The following is a 19,394-nucleotide window of genomic DNA, read 5'->3' as shown; positions in this document are numbered from 1 at the left end:
TAACATAATGTATACTTTTTGTCTTGAATAAACTCTTTTCAGATTGTTAGAAATCTTTGGGGAGTTTCCAGAGTTCTGGACGTTGATTTTGGCAATATTTGCTCTTGTTCTCATTACATTTATGGAGAGGATTTTCGGAAGTCCTCAGTCTTCCATTCTGGAAGTGCTTTTTCTACAGTGTATTCCTAAATATGCAAATAAAATATAAAAGCTATTTGTTGCATGTGATTTGGGTGATAACATTACTCACTACAGGCATCTTCACATATAAATCACATAGTTAGTTACAGGAGTATCCTCAGTAATATAGATATTATTATTTTAAATAAAACACTTTGAAGCAAATGAAATATAATTTTCTAGGCAATTTATGTCCTCACTATAATTACCCAAAATAAACCAAGGATGAAAGGATTTTTCACTTAGCATCTCTTGAATATTCTCAAAATGGTATGCTTTGCCCCTAAGAAATATACGATTTTGATCCAAATCTTAGGCTTCTCACGTTCAAACCTCGACAAAGTCTTTCTGAAACAAACCCTTTGTATTCCTGCTTTAAGTAGCGTCTTTATACATAGTCACTGGCAAACCCAAACACTACTGTTCTCCCCCAACCCTCCAAAATGTCCCAGAACTAATAAATTAATATGTACTATTTTGTGAGCAAATACTTTGTGCCAGGCACAGTTCTAAATTCTTCCTGCATGTAATTAACACAGCAACCTTGGGATAATTACTGAGAGATGTTAAATAACTTGGCAGAAATTTCAGAATCACTGAGGATTAGGGCCAAGATTTAAAGCTATACCACTTATGATTCAAAGCCAGTGCTATTAATCTCAATGCTATTACACATGCATATAAAATATACTCCCAAGGGATCATACGTGGTGAAGAACATTATCATCACACCCATTTTTCACAGCAAAATTATTGTCACTACTCTGAAGTAAATGAAACAACCCAAATGGGTGACAACCTTATAAGAGACATCCTTACTTACTCCCTTACTCATGTGAGTAAGTAAGTGCAGGTAGATCACACTCTAAAGTCTTCAGTAACAGTCACTCACATTAGAAATATGTACAAGAGGAGAAATTTTAAGTTGGGAGGGCACAGGTGTATTTTATATATGAACAACTAGTCAGGGCATTACTTTCTCAGTATTGTATGTAATGCAATGTAGTTCTGTTCCTTATAGAGGTAGGTCTGGAAAATGCCAGCAGCATGTGAATTAAATTTTCATCTGATTGTATTATATCCACAGGAATCCCTAAATAAATGTCAAGAGAAAAACCCAAGTTTATCAACAAATGCTTAAGGTGAACATTTTCTTCAGAACACTGTCTCCTGTGCAGCCAAACCATAGGGGAGCAATTAAAACTACCTGAAAGGGAGCAGCACGTTTTTCACACAGTGTTAGGAGTTGAAGTTTCCCACATGCTGTGTTCCAAGGGAATACAACCTGTCTGAATAAGAGCAGTCTTTAGGACATGTTCCCTATGCAGTCATTCTTGCATTTTGCATTATTTGAATCACATTTGCTCGTCTGGGACAACCTCCTTCCAAAGCTTCTGAATCATAAATGTGCTACATGATTTTCTCAAACACACTCCAATGTGATTCACACACCCAAGGGCAAATTGGGTATTAAATCAATGTCAGGCTTTGTATTTTTTCATGAGGTTTGATTCTGCAATTGGACTATTTAGCTTGAAGATATTTTTGTACTTTGAAGAGTAACTTTGAAACTCTGACAACCAAAGGAGGTCAATGAGAGAAGTATTGCAGATTACTGTATGTGTACATATTGTGTATGTCTGTGTATAGTGAGGAAATTAATAGAATTTGTATGAATAATACCTTCCTTTTTTAATTGTCTATTACATTATATGCATTGTTACATTGCAGTATATATAATATTTTTAATAAAAAAGGAATGGATGACATAACTAGGCTATAAACTCCATGAATATATGATTTTGTCTCTCTCATTTGTTCTCAGAATTCTAGCACAATGCCTCAAGCATAATATACACTCAATCAATATTTTTAATGAATAGAATAATTAACAAAGATGTTAAAATTTATCTTTATAATAGCCATGAGGCAAATATTCCCAATTTAAAGATGAGCTAATGGAGTCTTTTTGCTTTTAACTGTTTATACTGATGGTAGATCTATTATGAAATAAGCTCTCATCTGTTAAATTAAATAGTGAGCATCAGGAGCATGGGTGGTTCAGTTGGTTAATCATCTCACTTCGGCTCAGGTCATGATCTCACGTTCATGAGTTTAAGCCTCACATTGGGCTCTGTGTTGACAGTTCGAGCCTGGACCCTGCTTCAGATTATGTGTCTCCCTCTCTGCCCTTCCCCAACTCATACTCTCTCTCTCTCTCTCTCTCTCTCTCTCTCTCAAAATAAATAAACATTAAAAAAATAGTGAGCATCCAATCTATTTTGCAGAAAGTTAATAATAAGATAGTGTATCTGATCTTTCCTTTTAGGCCATGTTGTGTTTGACCTTAGATTGATCATATATTTCAAAGCTGATAGATCTTTTCTGAAACTTACCCCCAACTCTTCAGGTCAATCAGATGATACCCGTTGTGGTCCTGGGTAGTACCTAAACCAAATTATGTAACCCATCAAGGGAACAGTTTCAAAATAGTTTTATACCGTTAACATTGTTAACACTCTATCCCACAAGATATTCTTAGCTTTTATGTTAGAATGCCATTTGTACACATCTTTATAGATTTCCTAAACATTTAATTCTGAGTGGTATTTCTTTTCTATCAGTGCCTATAACATTTAGCATATATATTTTAATCCACAATTGTGATCAATTAATCAACTATGTCCTTTTCCTTAACTTTTTGTATTTTAATTAAGGTGTTATCTCCTATAATGGTTAATTTCATGTGCCAACTTGGGTAGGCCACCTTACCAAGATATTTTGTCAAACATTCTAGATATTTCTGTTAAGGTATTTTTACATGACATTAACATATGCATCAGTAGACGTTTAATAAAGAATATTTGGTCCCTCAAGTGAATGGGGCTCATCAAGTCATTTGAAGGCCTTAATAGAAAAATGACTGACCTTACTGGAAAAAGAAATTCTTCTAACAGATGACCTTCAGACCTGAACTGCAACTCTTCCCTGGGTCTCCAGGCTACACTGCCAATATTAGATTTACCAGTCTCTGCAATCCTTAAAATAAATCTCTCTCACATATCCTATTGGTTATATTTTTCTGGAAAACCCTGACTATATATCTCCTTAATTGGAATTTTATTCTTTCTATAGGAAAGTCCTGAGTATCACACTTTTTTTTTTTTTGTATTTCTCCAAGATCTTTCCTTTCTTGCATCCTTCTTCTTCAAGTATTTACAAAGCATGTACTATGGACTTTCAAATCAAGTGTATCACCACAGAACTATGGATATATAGTTACTGTATGTTTGTTGAGCGAACATATTTTTAATGTCACTCCATTAATTTATTTAACAATTGCCTTTGTTACTGAATTGCTAGTTGAAAGCCTGAAACTTATATTCTGTAGGTATCTAACTTAGGACCAGGTAATAACTTTGGTACTAGGAGAATATGATTCAACACATAGGAACAAACTTTGTGTTCTTTCCTATCGATTAAAGTGATATTATTATGCCATTATTAAGTATATAACTGATTCAAAATAATTTCCATATAAATTAGAATAATTTCAGTCCCAATTGCTATCTTGGTTGTAAAAGAATTTCTATTATATTAAGTACTGTTGGTGTTCTTAAGAAGTCTTTTAATGATAAGATGAAGTAAGATAATGGTGGTATAACAGAATATAGAGAAAGGAAATGAATGCAAAATCTAGGCCTTATATTTCTTTCAAAGAAAGCATCTTCCAATCATAAATTCAAACATAAAAATTTCCAAGGCCTGATGAATTAGAAACAAATTGCATTGTCATTGAGGTAACAGGCAGTTTAAATTATACCTCAGTGTCTGAAAAATATGCTAGATACACAAACATAAAGTAAAAAGAAAATTCTTTGGTGTCAAATAAAGTAGAAGTACTAAATACCAATTTCTGTTGGAAAAGCCACTCCATAAAGCTTTTACAGGACAATTAGATATCTCAAAAATCTTAATGACTGTACTTTGAAAGTGAGATATCTATTTTACGTATTTTTAAAATGTTTATTTATTTTTGAGAGAGAGAGAGAGAGAAGGAGAGGGGCAGAGAGGGAGAGAGGATCTAAAATGGGCTTTGCACTGACAGCAGAGAGCCCGATGTGGGGCTCAAACTCACAAACCATGGGATTGTGATCTGAGCTGAAGTCTGATGCTTAACTGAGCCACCCAGGTGCCCCTGAAAGCAAGAAAATTTTAAGCAACTGTATTCCATAATTCTGTCTATATCCTCTATTTCATTATATGATATAAAAGAAACTCATCTTGTCATGAATAACATGTCTTTTTTTAAAAATTTTTTTTAATGTTTATTTATTTTTGAGACAGAGAGAGACAGAGCATGAATGGGGGAGGGTCAGAGACAGAGGGAGACACAGAATCTGAAGCAGGCCCCAGGCTCTGAGCTGTCAGCACAGAGCCCAATGCGGGGCTCAAACCCACGAACCATGAGATCATGACCTGAGCCGAAGTCAGACGCCCAACCGACTGAGCCACCCAGGCGCCCCAATGAATAACACATGTCTTAAAGTTAGAGAAAAGATTACTTTCTCAACTGAACTTAAGGTATGCCAGTATATTCCTCCAGTGGATTTTATTAATCTTCAAATACCAATCTTCTGTGGGCATAGATAGAGCTCCTGCTCAGTGGCATAATGATAGATATTTAACAAATGGGTCTTACAACAAAACAAGTCCTAATTTTTAGTGTCAACATTTCTTTGGTGAAATGCTCCAGCATGGGCAAGTTCAAGCTACCAGTATGAGGTCACTAAATTTGGAGTTAGAAGGATATGAGCACAATCAGCTGTCAAGAACCATTATGAGCTGGAACCAGGATGCCATTGCTCCTGCCCACTGTCCCTTTGCACTCCTCTGTCTTAAATTATGTGATTAGTAGGGCTATACTAAGCTGCTTTGCTCAATAATTCACACATACCACTTTGGCAGTTCAATTTACTTCCTTCTTTTGTGTTTCACTCTGTAAATTGTATGATTTGACATATGCCAACATTCTCAATTCTGATCAGTCTGTCTCTTTAGAAGATTTAAGCATTAAATATGATAATAGCAATACCATAGCAGTATAATTGCATAATTCTTTATATATAAAGCTCTACATAAATTAACTCATTTAAGTCTCATAATTTCCCTGTAAATTACATATTATTATTCTCATATTGCAGATAAGCAAAATCAGCCTTGTAAAGACAAAAGACTTGCACCTGATCACAGGATGAAGAAGAACAGGGTCTCATGAAAGCAAAAGAGATAAAATGGCAAACTAGAAGTAGCCAGGAGCACTGCTGATGGGCAGATCTGAGTTTCCAAATTTAATATAATCCCAGACTAGTAAAAGATTATATATTCCCTACTAAATACAACAAAATATGATACTGGCAATGAAGATGAATTCATGTTCACCCAAAGCATTTTAAAAGTTTAGAGAGAAAGGAAATGACTGAATACCCGGCACTATACTTGTGTCTTTACATGAAATACCTTGTTTAATTTTCCCAACACTATAAGTGACACATTCTCTCCATTTGATAGATAGGGAGATAAAAATTAGAGGGGGGAAGTAGCCTGTTCAAAGAAACAAGCCTAGCAATAACTGATATAGGAATCATAACTACCTTTATATTGATATGCCCCGATTCAAGAGACCCCCCGAAAACAAATCACCAGAGTCCAGAGCCAAAGCCAAGCGGCAAGGGTCGTTTATTGCAGGTTCGAACCCGGTCCTCTGCGCACTCGTTGCCGGTGACGCAAGAGACCCCGAGCAAGGATCTTACAGCTTCTTTTATAGACAGACACAAACAAGTTAGGGATTTTTTTGAGGTTACAGAGCTGTTATAGGTTGACATTTAAATTTGAACGCTCAGCAGAACTTGATTGGTTCCAGCCTTTATTTCAAACCATTCAGCAGAACTTGATTGGTTCCCGCCTTTATGTCAGACTACGACCAGGCGCACCCTGGCTGGTTTCCGGAACGGCGGGGGAGGGGAAAGATCTTTTCTTTGCAGTTGTGAGTACACCTGGTAATTTTTCTCTTAGCCTCTCAATATAACTTCACATTCCATGAATCCCCTCTTCACCTCTTTTCTTTCTCTTAGAATTAGAAACATTTTACCACCAATTTATAAGTCAGCAAGAAGCATTTTTTTTTTTTTTTTTTTTTATCTCAAGAGAAACTTACTCTGGGCTCTAATACTTTCAGTCAGTATGGAAGGGACACCAACAAATCAACAGGAATTAACTGAATTTCTTCACTTCAAGTTACACATTTAAGTCCAAGTCACCCATTTTCTATGCAGATTTTTCTATACGTTCTTTTTTTTTTCTTTCATGCTTGTAACTCAAAGAAAATTGGTGAAGCATAACTGAGAAGAAAAGCTGGTAAACGCAAATAAAAAAGGCCAACCAGATGTCCGAGCCCAGATACTCCCCTTGCATGCTTTTGGCTTCTGCAATCTTGCTTGCCTCTTCCATCAGCCAGCAGCCAGGAACCAGAAGCTTGATTATACCAGTCCCGCCCAACTCAGAAGCACATATGTATAAAAGATCCGTAAAACCCGAACCGGATGCTCAGTCTTTGGAGGTGACTCCTCTGGGCCAGCACCCCTGCGAAATAAACAGTCTTTTCTGATTCCCTAGGTGCTTGCCACTTGTCTCTTCCTGGGTGCAGAGTATTTGCTGTGACATCACCAAAGAAGAAGACTTAAATGTTGTATCATTAACTTTAGAGAAGAACAATTTACTTTGTCCAATTTCAGTTAATTTTAAATGTCATAATATTTATGAAATAGATCAAGGTAAATGTAGATCAGTGTTAAAAACTCAGCATGTAATATATATATAAACTACAACACATACGTGGTAACAGAGGAAGTGTCAAAAAAGTAAGCCATATTACCAACAAAGAAGCAAACATAAAATGAGAATCTCTGTGCTAATTCAGCTGCTGAGCAAGCCAAAGCACGTCAGACCAACCATCATCTCAGAAGGGCTAGGTACATCAAGCTAGTTTATCACTTGTCCTGTCATAGCTCAGCTCACAAGAGGAGGAGCTGGTATTCAAATATCAAATATTTTAGAATACTTTAAAGTCACTGAATTAAACCTTCCTCATATAATTTTTCTTTCTAATGTTGATGTTCTCACTAGAACTTCTGGAATTTACTTTGCCTATAATGGGTTGAAATGTGTGTATTCATTTTACAAAACAATCAAGACCTTGGCAAAAAAAAATCATGTATTCTGTCAGTTACAGTTTGCTGATAATAATGTTAGAATGATGGGAAAAAAAATTTTCAGTAATACTGTCAACATCAACAATAATTATCAAAAGTTGTCAAATATTTATGCTGACCTTAGACATGACTTAAATGGGTACTTTAAACTCAGTGTAAATATACAAACCAAATATGCAAAAATGCTATAAAAATGTTGGTTTGGGAGTAAGAAAGCCTTTTAGGTTATAGAATCACTGGATTCTGCAAATGCCATTTTGGCTAATGCATTGCAAGTCACAGCTTCTTATCAATATCTCAAGTATTGAGTTTTATATGTCAAATGCTACTCATAGATAGTGGGAAAGTTTTTTCATATATTTACTTCTTACCCTTTTTAAAAGTTAAAATGTGATCAATGTGCATTGAAGAAAATTTAGAAAATTCAAGGATAAAGAAGTCTTAAAATAATCAATGATTCTACCACTAGAGAATCTTCTGTTAGATTTTGGTACCTATATTTGAGGCTTTATAGCTCTCAAAGTATATATCCATGGAGAAGATAATTGAAAACCAGAATATAATGTTTGAAACTGGCTATTCCTCTCAGTAATATTTTGTCAAAAATACATTCCTCAGTTATAATTATCAATGATTCTAGAGTAACTTATCTTATAGATATATACAATAATCTATTTAACCAACCTACTATTTATTCTTCTATATCTTAGTTACTTAGTTAATGTTACTTAGTTACTTAGTTAATGTTTTGTAAGCATAGATATATGGCAGTTATATTCTTGTATATCTTTGCACACCTGTATAGTTATTTATTTTGTATATCATCTTAGAATTAGTAAAGACAATAAATGGACATTTTAAAAGAATTTGACACATATTATTAAATCATCTCCTTGAAAGGTTGTCCGACCTAGATTTAGACAGTAAGACTAAATAAGGGAAATATTAAATGTGAACTGGGTTCATCTGGCATTTCTCCAGTTCATGTGTTTCCCACAAAACAAGTCCTTGGACTATTCCGTTCGCCTTATGCAAAAAGCAAATACCATCTGAGTAACTGACACAAAAATCCTGAAAGAAATGAAACTACTGGAAAGATTATTGAACTCCTTCTCCAAAGCACCTAAGATACAGACAGTGCACATGCCATGCGTGACTAAGAAACCACATGTAATGAATCCCCAGGGTCCTCAGCAGCAGCCTCTGCATTCTCCCAACATTATCCTCCTTTTACTTCCTCAAGGAGCTGCCAATTTATTTTGAATCCTAAACACGATGAATGTTTTCAATCCGTTCCTCCCACTCCCTTGTCTTAGCTACACGTCAGTTTGAAAGGAAAGAAAAAGCCTCCTTAGCTTCCTCCACCTATTTGCTTTTCACTTGTTTCGTGCATTCAATCTCCTTTCTGAGAACTCTCCCAGTGAGTAAATGAACAACACGTGGATTTCAGGTGCAGAAATCCCTCTGTATTCGACTATGTGCTCATAAGCAAGCCTCAGTTCCTTCACCTGTAATTAATAATACTGTCCTAACCAGGTTTTCATAAAGATTATTTAAAATAACATAAATGAAAACTGTTTATAAAACAATCTGACAGCTCTTTTCCCAGTTCTCAAGGTCTTCCTAGGCCTTTAATAAATCCTTGAAGACAAATATAAAATAATGGATTTTTCTAGATCCACAGACAATAAACTAGGAAGAAATAGACATTTTTAGAATCTTCTCTGATCTTGTTAAACATACCAAACATCATCCTTTGTTTTTAAGCCATTTTAAATAGCCATTTTTGATTGATTGAAACACCTCAGTAATTTTCTATTGAGAATTTTAAAACAATGAATAATGTTTACTTTTATTTTAGCCATTGAATGCATACAGTCAGTACTTTCTCAATGTAATTGTTATGTTTATTTTTCTGGAGAAAGAGTAATTTCCAAACTCCAAATCTCCCATGGCTGTATGTAATAACCTTTTGGTTTGCCTTTTCTCGCCCCTTATTTAAAAAGTTATCAGCAATATGCCTAATGCGGTGATGAAGTTTTGGGGTTATGGGGGGTTCATGGGGTCTGGAGCTGATGGCCACGAAAAAATTCTTGAGGACATCTTTGGTGCAAAAAGGTGATTTTATTAAAGCATGGGCAGAACCCATGGGCAGGAAGAGCTGCGTTGGGGGTCCTGACAGCTAACTCATTATATATGCTCAGGTTGGGAAGAGATCAGGAATAGAGTAAGTCTCTAAGGAATTTTGGAAACAAGGTTTCCAGGACATGGAGGGGCTAGCTGTTGCTAGGGAAACACCATTTATCACTGTTTAATAGAACCTCAGTCATGAGACACTTTAGATGTATATGGTGGGGCGGGGGCAAGAAAGGCATAAGCTTGGAGTATGATTGCCAGCATATATCTTGGGGCAGTTGAGATAAAGGAGGTAGACTTACAGGATCCTCAAGGTTGGGATAATGTTAAGCTAAGATTGTCTTTTGTCCCCAGCAAAGTGTCATTCTTGAGGCAGCTGGGCTCCTAGAGGGAGGTCACTCTTCCAGTCTCATGAACTGGTCAATGGGCTATGGGTAGTATGGGAATTTAATTTTTCATTTGCCTTACTTTCCCACATTACCATGGCAAGCACTTAAACTCCTTTCCTTTGTTCTTGGGTAGCCAGGAGTGTCTAAGGAATATCACACATATTCCACCCGGGTTGGGGGGTTGGTGTCAGCTTTTATGTCGCCCTCAGTTTGCCCCAAGTTCCCTCATCAGTTGTGCCTAGTGGGGTGTCTCTCAATAGCATGGGAGACTCCAAATATGAGGCAACTATTGGGTGGAAGCCGCTGCATGGATGATGAAAGAATTCATATGAGGCAGAACAAAGGAGATAAAAATTTATTGAAACAACGCAAGGGAGTGGTGGGCAGGATAGCAGAAGAGAGGCTGTCTGCAATGAGGCAGTAGGAGGGGACTGTCTTTAAGGAATGAAGATGAGGAGTTATGGCGATGTATGGAATTTTCTCTATTTTGGTAACCGTGCTTAGTTGCGAGTAGCTTAGTTGGTTAGTTAGGGCCTATGGATATTTCCGTATGGGTTGCCTGATGGGCCTGTGTGTATTCAACGAAGTGGTCATTAATGTGGGAAACAAAGGCAGAAGGAAATGACAGATAAAATGAAAGTTCTTTATAACCTTCAGCCTATTGACAAATACTTGAGGCTGGCAGAGTAAAACCTTTCTCCAGGAGCTCCCTACTGTTTTAATGTTTTGCTAGAGAGAAAAACAACCTTAGCTTAACAATGGCTAGGCTTCAGGGATCCTGTGAGTCTTCTTTAGCATATGAAAGTCCCGTTGAAAACTTCCTCTTGACTTTACCTCCCCAACTCCCAAATATATAATCACTCTCTCCACAGGGTTCAGAGTCCTGTTCCCATGCTTTAAAAAAATCACCCTTTGCACCAAAGACGACTTCAAGGATTCTTTTCTGGCCATCAGCTCCAGACCCCATGAACCCCATCACCCCAAAACCTCATCAGTCATCATGGTCCTTTCTGCATTTCACTGCTCAAGCCTGTTTGCCTGGAAGTGGCCTCCACACCTAATATCCCTAATATCCTTCATCTCATTAAGGTATTCTAGAAATATTCCAACTTAGCCTAACTCTTCCCTTGTTGTCAATGTGTTATGTTGCAAAGAAAATGATACAGAACCCAGACAATAGTTAATGAGACAGTAAAAGAATTAGTTGATGACTACTCACCGATTAACTCAATTATATTTGATAAGTCCTTTTTTTTTTTGACTTCCATCAAAAAAGAGAAAGGAAGTAACTGGAAACATTGAGAGAATATGTCTTTAGACAGATCAGTTTGAAAAACAATCCCTCATAGCTACCTTTTATTAAAATACAAATGTGAGAAAAAATAATTATGGAACCATATTAGAAAATTGTTTTGCATTTATGTAAATATATAAATGCGGTCAGACCACAACTGCAATGCTGAAAACAAATATATTGAAATAGATATCTGATTTCACTGGGGTAACAGATGCTTGACTAATTCAAGATATCAACAAGGATGTGAAAACAGTAGGCTATAAAGTCACCCCATGATGTGTCAAAGCTTGGAATTTGTAAAAGATGCAGCTCACTGAATTGCTAGCTTAATTGTGTGAACTGCTGTTGCTATTAAAACTTGATTTTTAAAACTTTATTGGATTTTTCTATTGCATCACCACCCACAGCTTAAAGTATACTAATTATACTTATAATTTAAAACACTATACACTGAAAATCCAACAATTCTAATAATAAAATATGAAATTCGAAAGGACATCTATAAATTACAGAAAATAATTATTATAACATTTGCTCCAAACAACTTTTGGGGATGGGGGGGTGGTTCTTGTTTCTTTTTTGTAGATCCATTCTTATTGTTTTCATTTTTCAGACTGCCAAAGCTGGTTACATAAATATGTTAATCTAGGTAATCTAATCCTCTCAGACTAATCTGATCTCAATTAAATTACTTAGCAGGAATGTACCACATGGAGTGTCCTGCCAGTAGGTTTAAAACCATAGATTATCAACATAAAGGACTTAATGTAATGGGAGGTCAAAGAGGATAGAGTAAGAACTGCAAGAAAAGAGAATTTACAATATTCAGCATTCACTAAGTGCCTGAGTGCTAGCACAGAGATTAATTCTAAAAAGCCAAGAATTAAACCCCCAAAGAAATGGTATTCATGTACAAGTCTTTTTCTTGATGCCTGAGAACTCTCTCTTTGCTGGTCTCCTCCTGTCCTCCTCTGCTTCCTATTATAGAAAGCACCTTTTAACCAAGGGTTTCCCCACCCACTGGGTGGCAAGGAGTGCCCCTTGTATTAAGAGGTGATACATATCAGAGTGCTTGGGTGGTTCAGTCAGTAGAGTGTGTGACTCATGATCTCAGGGTTGTGAGTTTGAGCCCCATGTTGGGTATAGAAATTTCTTTAAAAACTTAAAAAAAGTTAATTTGTTTAGGTTTATTTTTGAGAAAGTGAAAGAGAGTGAGCAGGGGAGGAGCAGAGAGACAGGGAGACACAGAATCCAAGGCAGAGCTGTCAGCACAGGGCCTAACTTGGGGCTGGAACCCATGAACTGTGAGATCATGACCTGAGCCGACATTGGACACTTAACTGACTGAGCCACCAGGTGACCCCCTGCAAAAATTTTTTTTTAAAAAAAATGACACATATTTCCTATATTTCCATACTCAAACCACATGTAGGAAACTTTAAACACATACTCGAAATTCCAGGAAGGCTGCAAAGCTGAGAAGGAGTTATAATATAGATCACTGGCAAATTTAGATCATGAGTTTAGTTCCTGCGAAGGGTTGTAGCTTTGGGGAAGATACCAGGAAATGACAGCCTGGCTTTCTTGGTAATTTGCATATCTGATTTCATGGACTTTTCACTATTTTGGTGTATCTACTTGGGGCCTTTTGGATCTTTTGGATCCATCTCTCCCACTATTTTATCTCTTAGAACTCTCTGACAAGTGTCTCCAGAGGGACCTGAGTGTTACATTATGGAAAGTGTCCCATGTTGGCAAACCCAATGTCATAGGAATCAGATAAACAGACGATGGAGATGAAACAGGCCAATTTTACTTGCCTAGGTTAAAGGAGTTCAGCTAATCCCAATGTAAGTCACCAAGGCATGAAATTTGGGACTAAAGCACAAATACTAATGCAATATTTATTTGTCATATTTGCCAGATGTGTTCTCTGGACCTACTGACCTCAGCATCCTATGCCAGTAGTAGATGGCAGGTGTCTTTCTCCCTCTCCCTAACTCTCTCCATTCACAGACACAAATGGAAAATTTTGAATATTTGATATTAGAGACAAATATTTAATTCACAAATAGTGTTTTGTTTGCTTGTTGGATTAGTAATTTGGACAGTTCAAAACATTTTAGCTCCTTTATTCCAGTTATGAGTTAGTGAGCACATAATTTGTCACCAGTTAGGCCCCAAGACTTGACCTTTACTGTTCTCCTGCTTGTACTCACTAACCTTTGTATTACATTTTTCCTTAAGCTCTTCTTTCTGGCTTACCTCTTAACTCAGGCAATCGAAACCTAAAACCACCTTTCAGGTGATAGTGACTGCCCTAACAAGACCTCCTCCAGTCCCAGAGCACCCAGAACATTTAAGCTAAAGCCCTGATTCTTGCCTGCACAGGTGGACCATGGAGTAACCTCTGAAATGACTTACAATTACCTTTACCTCAGGATAATACTAAAATCTCCACCCAAAGAGGAGAGCAAGCCTCATTTACATAACATACAATGTATGTATAGGCAAGACTGCCTAAGGCACATGCAGAACCTTACGCCCATCTCTACATAGGATGACAAGGCTTCCCTATCTAATATCTAAATATTCATCCTAATCCTAAGCAAAAGGAACCCATTCACTCTCTCTCAGGGAGTCAGAACTTTGGAAGGCCATTGCTGTTGATCTCTTTGATGTGAAAGGTTGTGGATTGGGAGTAAGTGACCAAGAAAGAATTCTTGAGACATTTTTGGTGCAAAAAGTTTTTTTGTTTTGTTTTGTTTGTTTTGTTTTGTTTTGTTTTATAGCATAGGGACAGGACCTGTGGGCAGACAGAACTGCCCTGGGGTTGTGAGGAGTGGCTGAATATATATTTTCAAGTTGGGGGGTGGTTAGGGTTAGCATTAGCCTCTAAAGAATTTGGAAGCAAGGTTTCCAGGACCATGAGGGACTAGCTATTATTAGGAAAAGGTCATTTACTACAGTCTAGGAAAACCTTAGTCATGAGACACTTCAGATGTATATCAGAGGACCATACAATTAGAGGATGATTGCTAACATATCTTGGGTGGGGGTAGAGATAAAGGAAGTTTCCAAAGGGATTTTTACAGGATCCTGGAGGTCATGATAAGGTCAAAATAAGGATGCTTTTTGCCTCTAGCAAAGTATTAACATTGAGGCAGCTAAGCTCCTTGAGGAAGGTCACCCTGTCTGTCTCAAGTACTTGGCAATTGACTGTAAATTCTAAGGACATTTAATTTATTTTCTGTATTTCTTTTGCCTTTGTTCTCCAAGTCATCCTTATTTGCTGCAAATAAAAGTTTTCTCTGTGGGACAACTCAGCCTGTTGCAGTTTCTGACTCATGGAGAAGGAAGTCACATTGGTTAGGTTACAAGTTTGTTACCCTCTATTTTCTGTCTACCAGGGTTGCCTTTAATATTTTATATTGTGACTGCTCTTTCTCTGTTAGTCTCGTCCCCAGTGTGAGGGAAATAACCTCACACACACAAAAGAGCCATCAGCCTGGTTACCACAGGGGAGGTGAATGGAGAGATGGGTACAATAAAATGGGGATTAAAGAGTATACTTGATGGGGTTTTGGAGCAGTGGGGTCTGGAGCTGATGGCCAAGAAAAAACTCTTGAGACATCTTTGGTACAAAAAAAGTGATTTTATTAAAGCACAGGGACAGGACCAGTGGGCAAAAAGAGCTGTTTTATAAGTGTGAGTGGTGACCTTTTATGGAGTTGGGGGAGATAAAGACCAGAGGAAGTTTCCAAAGGGATTTTCATATGCTAAGGAAGAGTACAGGATACTGAAGGCCTAGCTATTGTCAAGCTAAGGTTGTTTTTCCCTCTAGCAAAGCATTAACATTAAGACAGTAGGGAGTTCCTGGAGGAAATTTACTTTGCCAGCCTCAAGAAGTTGTCAATGGGCTACAGGTTATAAGGAAATTAAATTTTGTCTATATTTTCTTCTGTCTTTGTTCCCACATCTCTATGGAAGGGAGGGTAAGATTGGGGCTCCAGGACACTGAGTCTATAGTTTTCTGGAGATTATGCTATTGATGATTGCTTTTTTCTTATAATTTACCAAAATGTATGTAAACTGATAGAGACTCATATCCTGCCTGTGATCTCCATCAGTTAACCAGTTGTTTTCTTTCATTTCCTTTGTTCTTGGGCAAAGTGCCTGAGGAATGTCACACATATCTCACCTGGAGAGAGGGGGTGTTTGCCTGGTGTCAGCTTGCCTTATGCTCCCTCATCACACTTATGATGAACACTGAATAATGTATAGGATTGTGAATCACAATATTGTACACCTAAAACTAATATAACATTGTATGTTAACTATACTGGAATTACAATTAAAAACTTAAAGGAAAAAGAGCCATGAGCCAACACATATCTTTGCTGTTTTAAGCAACTGAAATTCTAGCTGTGTTTCTTACCATAGCATAACCTAGTCTATCCAGAAAGTTATGTAGGGGCCCAGGTCACTCTGCCCCCGGATGTGTCACTTTGGCATAAAGATGATTTCTAGTTAAAATAATAAAAACCCAGCAGGTGCAGGAAAGATGCTATGTCTCCCCAATAACTGCCTAAATTTACATTTTGCAAAGGAGAGACTAGAATAGGAAGACAAGTGTTAACAGAGGCCCCCTTTACCACAGGAACTCATCTGCATAATAGGTCAACTTGTTTTTCCTAATGTCTACTTTTGCATTCTTGCTAATACCCCCCCCCCCCCCCCTAACCCCTTAATGTCTTCAGATCCCTACCCCTCTCCATAGCTCAGGTAGGCTACATTTTGCTTCATTGTCTTCGGAATTTCAAATCTGTGTGGATTTCCTCCATGTACATCTATTAAATTTGATTTTCTCCTGTTCACCTGTCTCATGTCAATTTGATTCTAAGTCCACCTAGAAGGACCACAGGACAGAGGAATGCCTTCCTCTCCAACAATTACATATGTGAAAAAGTATGTTTGGGCATGAAATACAATTGCCAGTAGTTGAAAACTTATTTAACCTAATTTTATGGGCTAAATGCAAATTAGTTGAGAATGTATTAATAGAGAGGATGTTTTGAGAAGTATTAGTAGAACTAAATATAATTATTTGTGTCAAAGACATGCATGTTAATCTTATATATCTTTAGTTTGTCAAATAAATGTATAAAATATGGAAATGGGGTTTTTCATGTAACAGAAGAAAATATGTTTCATAACATTTTCAAATTAAATCACACAAGAAATATGATAAATGAAAACATCAGTTTCTTACACAAGGGATATAACAACAAAGCACATGATGGAAACCAAAATAACCTAAAAAACGACATACTGTATGATACATCAAAGCAGTGAATTTTAAGTGGTTTGTGAAAACACCTTCTTCAAATTTCTCTCAAAATAAGTTCCCTTGAGTCCTATGTGTGAATGTGCTTTTAACAAATTCCTTTTTCCCCTTTAAAGTGCCAATACTACTCTTCCTCTCCAGGTACTTGGCTAAATAGTTTTCTTTGACAACAACTATTGGGATAATTTCATTGCATTAGTTTTATATTGCAAATGCTGTGCAATAAGAATATGAAATCATTGAGTGTGTTTTATTAAAGTGACTGGTGCATGATGTTTTCCTCCCAAATACTATTCCTGGAATACTATTCCCAGGGAAACCTATTCAACATAGACAACAACATTGCTGTTATATTTGCTGTGCATAAAGTAACATACTATAACTTGCTAATACAGTTATGGATAATGAAAGGATAATGAATTAATTCATTGTAAACTTTATGCAAGATATTTTAGACATTCAAAATACACAAATTGACAATTAGGAAAATCTTTTCTTTTAATTTTTTTGTGTTTTTTTTTTATTTTTAAGAGTGAGAGAGACAGACCATGAGCAGAGGAGGGGCAAAGAGAGAGGGAGACACAGAATCCAAAGCAGGATCCAGGCTCTGAGCTGTCAGCACAGAGTCCAATGTGGGGCTCAAACTCATGGAACGTGAGATCATGACCTGAGTCGAAGACAGACGCTTAACCAACTGAGCCACCCAGGTGCCAGGAAAACCTTGATGCAAGTTTGATGTGATATGGATGGAACTCCTCATGCTTGGGACAATTTGTCTAAACATAGAACCTCACATATGGGACACAATAGGAATGTCTGAGTCATCTTTCTTATTTCTTTAGGGTTCTTATGGCCATCTGGTTGGCTAAGGGGTTTTTGTTGTTTTTCCCCCATTGTTATGGTAAAGAACATAAAGAAAATATTAAATAATTGAACAATTGTTCTACCAAATGATATGGCACTTATGAAAGCCTTATTTTAAAGAAAAAAAATACAAAACATCTTGTGATTTTAGTTACAAAACAAGAGACATGTTACAGAATTGCTGAGTCTGAAGCTTTCTTTCTTAACAACAGCTATATCTCTCTAATACCTTTATTACACGACAGAGTTTAGATGTTTCTTGAAATCATTGTGAAAGTGGATGGAGATAGGATAGTTTATTGGAAGTGATATCAGAATAAGGATCAGAAAACTTTGTTCTGGTTTGTAGCTTAACTAGTGAAAATTGACCAGAAGAAAAGAAACACCACTTCTACCCTATATTATCCATGGGAGAAGAATAATAGTTGATGTGGAGAACAAAGGCAAAAGATAAAAAAAAATAAATTTCCCCTTACAACTTACAGCCCATTGACAAGTTCTTGAGATAGGTAGAGTGACCTTCCTCTAAGAATTCAGCTGCCTCAATTTTAATAGTTTGCTAAGAGCAAAAGACAATCTTAGCTTAACATTATCCCAACCTCCAGGTTCCTATGAGTCTCTTTTAACACATAAAAAATCCTTTGGAAACTTCCTTTATCTCTACCGTCCAACATATATGTTAGCAATCATCTTCCAAGCATATGGTCCACTGATATACATCTGAAGGGTCTCATGACTAAGGTTTTGTTAGACAGTAATAAAGAGCCCTTTCCTAATAATATCTAGGCCCCTCAAGGTTCTGGAAATATTGTTTCCAAAATTTCTTAGAGACTTATGCTATCTCTAACTCCCTCCCAACTTGAAAGTGTATAATCAATAGATTCTCACAACCTTAGTTCAGCTCTTTCTGCCAATGAGTCCTGTTCCCTGTTTTAATAAAACTACCTTTTTATGCACCAAAGTTGTCTCAAGAATTCTTCCTTGGCCACTTGTTCCTGAGCCCCAACATTTCCACCTCAATACTCTTGCTTCTCAGTTCCTGCTAGGATGAAAAAAAAAATTTTTTTTTTTTTAACAAGTAAATATGAGTTTCTCATATACAACTTAGGGAAGAGCAGAGGGAGAAGTTTGTTGGTCTCTTTTTCTTTTCTGTATCATTGTTTCCATAATTTGGGGGACAGTCATCTAGATTTCCATAACTGATCAAACAAAGCCTAGTAAATTTGAAATTGTGTTCACACAGGCCAGCATCATTCTTTCTCAGTAAGGACCTTAGCTAAAGTCCAAGCAGAGTGTTGCCCCAGGATCCATTATGATCTTTCTTTTCTCTAGCCAATATTTTCTTGCAAGGAACTTTCCATCATGAGTGGTGGTATCTAAGCCCAGGGGAGAAATTGCGGTTGCAGTTTTATCTCATGGATGCAATAGCAATTTGCCTTTGGCTGGGAGTCTTGTACTCTAGCTCTAACTATATGAGCCCTTGGTAGCCAATGAGTCCCCAGAGAATGCATACTTGTTTCACTTCTGTTTCACCCTCTGTATGAATTCCCTTCTGTTGTAAGCATGTGCTTTGTTAATGAAGGTGGTTAGAGTAAATTATTTTTAAATGTTCTTTTTTACTTCTATTACTTAAAATATTTATTGCCTTTTGTCCCATGTCTTGCATTATAGTTAAAAAATTTATTAAAGTATTAGAATATACAGGCATTGCTCTGTTGCATACTGTTTAATTTTTACCTTTTCGCTTCATGTTTTGTATTTGGAATCATTTCTCTTCTGGACTGAAATGTGCAAATTTTTTCAGAAAAAAACAGAACAGATAGAGTTCATTACCTGATCATGATTCTACCTTCACTATTTGTATCTCAGTGTAGAAAAGCTATTGTTCCAGTCTGCTGCTACAACTTAAA

The 19,394-nt window shown here is 36.8% G+C and overlaps 1 long non-coding RNA gene across 1 annotated transcript; it reads right to left on the bottom strand.

The window, feature by feature from the left end:
- Positions 1 to 6,314: 6,314 nt before the first annotated feature.
- Positions 6,315 to 18,519, bottom strand: LOC125928543 (uncharacterized). Its single transcript, XR_007459692.1, has 3 exons — positions 18,430 to 18,519; positions 11,196 to 11,265; positions 6,315 to 6,894 (listed from the first exon to the last, which is right to left on the bottom strand). It is a non-coding gene; the product is annotated as an uncharacterized LOC125928543 (long non-coding RNA).
- Positions 18,520 to 19,394: the final 875 nt, after the last annotated feature.

Source organism: Panthera uncia, chromosome D1 (genome assembly GCF_023721935.1).
Source record: "Panthera uncia isolate 11264 chromosome D1, Puncia_PCG_1.0, whole genome shotgun sequence".
Classification (NCBI taxonomy): Eukaryota; Metazoa; Chordata; class Mammalia; order Carnivora; family Felidae; genus Panthera; species Panthera uncia.
This window is presented reverse-complemented; position numbering and strand designations above follow the sequence as displayed.